The 7,392-nt window shown below is 35.2% G+C and overlaps 1 protein-coding gene across 3 annotated transcripts in view; it reads right to left on the reverse strand.

Moving 5' to 3' along the window:
- Positions 1-5,554, reverse strand: part of LOC108756091 (mitogen-activated protein kinase kinase kinase 13) — a 27,412-nt gene extending 21,858 nt beyond the window's left edge. For all 3 annotated transcript variants that reach the window (XM_018499667.1, XM_018499666.1, XM_018499660.1), the window contains exon 1: positions 5,112-5,554. The gene's annotated coding sequence lies outside the window, so the exon portion shown is untranslated. The remainder of the gene's footprint in view (positions 1-5,111) is intronic.
- Between the last annotated feature and the right edge of the window lie 1,838 nt (positions 5,555-7,392).

The raw sequence follows: 7,392 nt of genomic DNA on the forward strand, positions 1-7,392 counted from the left end.
TCTGTTCTATTTTGAGAACTACTGACTACCTGCTCCAAGAGATTAGCAGGATTTAAAGGAAAATAAGATAGAATGGTTTTCTAACAGGTGTGTTTAGTAAGGTATATACCTGCTTCTCGGAAGCTAACAATAGGCAAAAATACAAACAGTTGAAAAAAATTTGATCTTTATTTAATTTCAAATATCATTTTAACAAATCTACAATTTAAAGACTAAAAGAAAGGCTTATTTAACGTAAAATATTGAAAATTAATGACAAATAAGTCTCGGATATTTTGGTTTTAAATGATTTTACTAAAAAATGATCGATGAATTTGTAAAGTAAATTCTCTTCGCTATGACGACACTGTATAAAATAAAAAATGTAACCAAGTTCTTTATAGATATCTTCGAATATATTTCCTTCATTCTGCCGTACTGTCTACCGTACAAATATTATTACTTTTTATGGATGATACGACTTGAAAATGATTGGGAGACACTGTCGTATAGGGGGAAGTTCGCGCGTGTGAAATATTGCGTGTGCGAATTGACCTGCGCATACAAAGGCAAGCCTGCTCTCGAGGGTCGTCACGAGAACGGTTCTCAGGGAAAAAAATGACAAGGGTGGAGAAAATGAAAATCCATTCCTAACGTTGTTAAAGTGTAACGGCGTTGACTGAGAACGCCATTCTCATGCGTCATTCGCGGCGTGAACGAACTGCTTGTATCGCTAGTTCGTAACCACGGTTCTTGATCGATCAAGCAAGTCCTTATTTAATTCTTTTACCTACATTAATTACAGTCCGTTTTCTTTTATGCATAGAACCCTGATCTTAATCAGAAGTTTCGCATAACTTTGTTGAAATGACTCTTAAACGTTGTTATATAGTGTGAAATCAATTTCAAAAAACGTTTTCAGGAAATATTTTTAAAAGAATATCTAAAAAAAAACTCAAATATATTTTGACATATTTTATATAAAAAATACTTTGTATTTCTTCTCTTCTGGATTTCTTATTATATCTTTTCAAAATATTACACTTTTTTTCGTTCTAATTAATAAGGAATAAATTTAAAATAAATTTTAATTAAATGTAAATTTATGAAATTAAATACAACTATTTAATCATATTTTTGCTAAAATTATTTTTTTTAAAAGAAAAAAAACAAACGTAATTTAACAATTAATATCGTAAAGATAGTTTGAAACATTTTCATTTTAAGAAATTAGAAACAAACTTTTTAGCTACTCCAATACATGATGTAAAACAATATATTTCTTTGACTTCTTAAATTTCCATAATCTCAAATATTTTATCTATTTTCTAGTGTCCTAATTGACAATATAAAATAAGCAAGGAAGTTGATCGAACGAAAAATTTTAAATATAGTTAATTATATAGAGTCATGCTGTAAAATACCTTAAATAAAAAATACCTTCATGTACTTATAAATAGAAAGAAAATGGGAGTAAATTCTAAAAATATACATTCGAGCGTATTCAACGATCCTATCTGTTTGTCTCACGTATATTATCGATCGTGGCAAGTCGCCATGTATGAATGAAGCCGCCCCTTACAGTCTCGTAAATAAACACATGAATCGCGAGGCCGGATCTTTAAAGGACAATTACGCACGCTTCTGCCGCCGCGCATCCTCTGGCGTTGAAATCACCACTCGATAATGACCAGTGATTGCAACGCTGTCCACGATGTAACGCAGATAATCATCAATTAATGAACCGATTTACTTATAATCTTGAATACTAAATCGTTATTAGTTATATTCATTACCGAAACATTTCTCGCAGCATCTTTTTTTACTGCTATTTACTAAATAATTACAGCCTATACAACACAGATCATTCCAGAAATATTGCAGCCACCTTGTAATATTCCAGCAATATTGCGGCAATCTTGCAACATTCCAGCAATATTGTAGTAACGTTGCAAAATTGTTACTGCAAGCGGGGCTATATGGGAAAATTGTGTAAAAAGTTATCCGATAATTGTCATATATCCAGTAATTATTAATAGTATTTAGATTCACTACATATTATATATATAAGTGTGCATCAAATTCTTTCATTATTTCAGAAATAAAATTTTAAGTCTAAAGCCTATCCAATGTGCTCTTTGTTTCCTGTTTCTTGCTTTTTGCCTCTTGCTTCTTCTTCCTACGCAGCCATTTTATCGACAATTGTATTTCTTGTTTCTTTCGAAGTTCGCTAACTTTTATCTCGGGAAAAATAAAAAACGGATAAAAAGCAAAAAGACAATATATAAAGAATAGCAAAAAGCAGAAAACAGTAAACAAAAAGCACGATATAGAATAGGCTTTAAGATCTATGTAAAAAAACATAATATGGTTTTTGTTGTCATTGACAATGTTAACGCATCAAGTCTTTAAAATTTTAGTTGAATGATTTCTTCTAAGAGAGATAGAATTCATCTGACTCAATATGGCAAATAATGTCTCAATCATTCTATTAAAATTAGTATTTGTAATGTTGTTATGCTATAAGAACGCTTTCTCTAAATTACGTTTTGATATACGCAATTGCGTATTTCAATGTTATTTGTACACATTTAAAAATCACTTTATCTTCTGTATCGTTATTTTAATTGTTAGATTTTGCCAAATAAAAAAACCAGTCTATAAAGATATTTTTTTCCATTTATCAAAACTCATCAATATTACATTAGAATTAGAGATAATTCAGTTAATTTTATTGTTGAGTTTAATGTTATCAGTACATTTTAGAATTCATACTGATATTAAACGCAACGACACAATACTCCTTATAATGTTTCCTTTAGTACAAGATTAATTTTCTGTAGCCAAGTAAAATTGAGTTTTATTCTTCAATTTATCTTACGTTGAAACTTCGTTAAACGTCCTCATATTCCTTTTTATAATGAAATAAACCCAGGAAGATTAGAGGTTTCTACCAGGACAGGATATTCTGGTATGCATAATAAAATCTGTTTTTACTACCATTTACATAAATTAAACTGTTATTATAATTCCATCCGGAATAACTGCGAGATGTGTTAATAGTGCATAATCTTTCCAGTATTTTATATTCGTTGCACCGTCACTGAAATAAATCGCTGGAACGGAATTATCCTGCAATGGTGAAAGGGTTGATCGACGTATTAAATATGTACGAAGAAACAAAGTATAAATGAGATCAGAGAAATAATTACGTAAAGCTACAAAAATGTAAATTTAACTGTCAATCAAACTGTAACATTTTATGATGTAATAAAATCTCTTCAGCGCCCGTGTCACATCACGCACTGAAAACTGGGATTGCGAATTAGAGACTAGAATTCAAACAAGACAAATAATTTTAATTTCAATCCGTTTCCTTCTAATTGGCTGATTCTAATTTTCGAAAAAAGATCGCCTGAATCCCAGAGATACGAATCAAAATAGAGTTCGAATCCTTTTGAATATATCGCAGCCTTTTTGCGAAATCAGACTTTTTGAAAAAGAGCGAATTTCGCAAAAAAGTTGCGACAGATATCAAAAAATCATGAAAAAAAATGTACTAAATCTTAATATATATTTCTTTGAATCTTTCTTTGTAAGTAAACATTTACTCACAGTAAATAAATATTTACTCAATAAAAAACATGATGTGAGTTAAATTAAATTAATGATTTTTGTAACAAATAAATACATATATAGTAAATATTTATTTAAAATTATTCAAACAAATATTAATTAAAATTTTTTCAGCGCAGGAATACAAAGACGACCTAAAACTAAGACATCTCTCTTAGTTTTAATTCACATTGTCCCAGATAGGGATAGTAAAAGAAAATTAAAAAAACATAGTATCGTATTCTTTTTAAATATATTTTTTCCTCTCGCAGAAACCTAATTTATTCGATCTAATCTTTATTTTCATCGAGGATGACGCGTCCTTTTGCATCGCGACGATAAGTCCGTTTTAATTACATTCCGTGTATCTCTAGCGAATCGGTTGCACGCACTAGTACGCATCAAAGGTCATCGCATACAAATTGACGCAAAAGCGTACATTTAGCATACAAATAGTTTGCCAATAGAACACTCGGAGACAAGTCGTCATATTATTTGGCAGAATATTGGCAATCGAGGCGCTTCCGCTTATGCACTCTGACCTTTAACTTCCACATGAAATAAATGTCATTCTTTCTTTAAGAAAACTCATGTTTACAACAGAGATTTCGTATAAATTAAGATAAATTTTTCTAAGTTTTTGGAAACACAATCTGAAAATCGTCAGAAACCGGTGCGAAAAAGCCGTGAGACTAATAAAGATGTGATAAAATTCATAAAATTTGTTAATATCGACACGCGCGGTCCAGTTCGAGATTTCCTTATCCGCATCTCCATCCTCCTCCTTGTCATCCCGGAAGAATAAACGTCTCGGATGTGGCAAACGCGAAAAGTACTTAGCTATCAAAGAAGCAATGATAATCTAGCCCCTTGAATAACATTTTGTTATTATTTCTAACTCCTATTTGTGTCTAATAGTACAAATCAATCCATTTCTGTAGAGTTTCAAAGTAAACATCGTCCATGTTAACGTATGCACTTATCATTAGTAAATAACAAACTAACTTGCACTTAATGTACTTAGTAAATAACAAACTCGTGAGTCAAATTGAATACATTTTGTCGAGCTAAATTGTTTAACGGGTGTTTAATCCCATTATCTTATCGGATTTAACGACATAAATAGTGGAGGTACCTGTACATACGATTAAAAAGTAATTGAAATTGAAATATAATTTCACATCAGGTGTAACTTTAACAGTGCAAGCAGAAAACGTTCGGTCCTTCACGGCGATCGCCTTGATCGCAGCCGCGAGGTGAGCTTTCACTTTTCTCGATTTGCACAAGCGCGAGCGACCGAGCGAGTCCGTCCTCCGCCGTCATTCGCCATACGGACGATACGAAAGCTCTCCTCGCAGCACCTCGCAGCACCACGCAGTCCTGACGGGTGACAAGAGATGGGAGATGGGGGATGAGCGCGCGCTCGTTCCTCCTACGCGGCAGAGGAAACGGGAAGAGAGACGCGCGCGTGTTTTATCGATCAGAGCGGCGCGGCTTCCTACCCTCTCGGCGCTTACCTGAACGACGCTCTCCGTCGTCGCGGCAACGGGAACGCTTGCTGCCGCAATTCGCGACGGAACCGTCACAGATATCGTCGTCGCCATTCACACTTCCGGCTGTCGCACCTCTGTCTCTTACTTTTTCCTTTTTTTTTTTTTTTTTTCGTCACGATGCTACGACCACCGTTGTAGCGGCTCACCGCGAGCGCGATACGAGACTCGGTTTTTCCTCGCCGTGCGAGAAGTCTTCGGCGTCGTCGTCGCCGTCACAGATACGCAATACATATTACACAGGTCTCTCGAGAGAGAGAGTCCGAGCGCGCTCGCTCGCTCGCTCGCACGCGCGCAATAGCGCGCGCGTGTGTTATTCGCGCCGCTACGCTCCGATTTATTCCACTCACGCAGTCTACAACCCCGCGACGACGACACCCCGACGCGCGACGCGTTCGACGGACACTGGACAAAATGGCGCGCGTCATTGTCCCACAACTCTGACGCTAGAGCGCGCCCGCCCGGTCAACGGGGACGTCAGACGGTCGGGGGAGTCGGGGGGGACGGCGGGACGGGAGGTACGGGCGTCTGCTTACTGCTAAACGGGAGGAGAGACTGGCGCGGGGAGAGGCGAGAGGCGAGAGGCCGAGAGCAGCCGCTCGCTCTGACGACGTCACACTGCGACGCGCGAACTGGCGTGAAGGTGCAGAGAAGCAGAGAATCATAGAGAACGGCGACGGCGGCAGTGGCAGAGAATGAACAGGTTCCCGTCGACCGAAACCACGCCTCCTTAGTATTCAAGTCGCGTCGATACCGATATCGGCTACGAGAATTATTCTCTCGCGTGGCAACCTAGCCCGGAAGCGAAGGAAAGGTCTTTTTCAAATATTTTGCATCGAAAATAATACCGTTTTCCTCACCGTTCTATAGTAATCCGGGTAAACCGGTATCCCATGTATATCTATGCGTCTCTGCGCGTTCAACTTACACCCAGAGAAAAGTTTCTTCGATTCAAAGAAATGTTTTTTTGGCTGTACGATTAAAGAAAAATATTTCTTTGATTTGAACGTTCTTTTTTTTTATTTGAACATAATTTTTTTTAATTAAAGAATTTATTGGATTTCAAAAAATGTTTTAAGTAAAAATACCTTTCTTCTTTAACCATATAGCAAAGAAACATTTCTTTGAATCGAAGAAATCTTTCTCTGAGTGTATAGTCGAGAATTTGCAAGAAAACGAATGAAAAGTTAAATTGTACAATTACTATGTGAAAAATGCGAATGAAATGTGAAAACGATTTAGTCTCGTTCTTGAAACGTTATTTTCTGAAATATACTGAAATGTAATCATAAAAGTATACCGAAATACAATAATAAATTTATAGAAACAAAATGTACCTTGCGCGAATCTTAAGAATTAAAGATCAAGTCAACATAAAAAAGTAACGATTACCTCAAAATTTGATTTTTATATGAACATATCTACATACAAAAAAAAGATATATTAACAATAACGGCAGTGTCTAATTGAAAATAATAATCTTAATTAAAAAATAACAATATTGATAAAACAAATAATTTTAAATTCTTTGGAATGGAATCTTACTTTGAAAAGTGAAAATTGATCAGTCTTGAAAGAGAAGAGTGAAATTTCACTCTTCAGAGCGAGATTAATTTTAAAAGTTTTAGAAATAACACTTTATTCAAACAAGAGCACATGGCATGTTTCATTATTATTATTTGATTTAATAAGATTATTTTCAATTAAACTTGTTAATTATGTTATTGCTACATCATGCTTTTCCATAAATAAATATTTTTAATTATATTCGACTAATTGGATTATATATTAACGACTGAGAATTAAAAAAATTATTTTATCCGTGAAAATAATTAAGAAAAATTTTATCTTTAATCTATGATTTCACTGCAATAATATACAGAAAATATAGTTTTAATGGTGTGAGAGAATTTTGCCAGATTACGAATGTAATTCATACATTCGCTACGCAGGGTAAAAACATGAATATTTTTCGGGATGAGATTGAATCCTAGCTCATTTGTCGCCGAGATTCCGTCACATCATTCCTTGGATCGTTTCCGAGTTGGTGCGGAGGAGGGTAACGGGGTGACAAGTAAGAATTCCTAGAAACGTTTTTCTCGTTTCCAGGAAACGGGGTGGTTGGGCTTCTCATTCTGCGTGTATCATCGAAAGGCGCGCACACGTTGCGCAGAAGGCATCTAATAGGTATATCTTTTGTGTGTGTGTGTGTGTGTGTGTGTGTGTGTGTGTGTGTGTGTGTGTGTGT

Source organism: Trachymyrmex septentrionalis, unplaced genomic scaffold, assembly GCF_001594115.1.
Source record: "Trachymyrmex septentrionalis isolate Tsep2-gDNA-1 unplaced genomic scaffold, Tsep1.0 scaffold94, whole genome shotgun sequence".
Lineage (NCBI taxonomy): Eukaryota > Metazoa > Arthropoda > Insecta > Hymenoptera > Formicidae > Trachymyrmex > Trachymyrmex septentrionalis.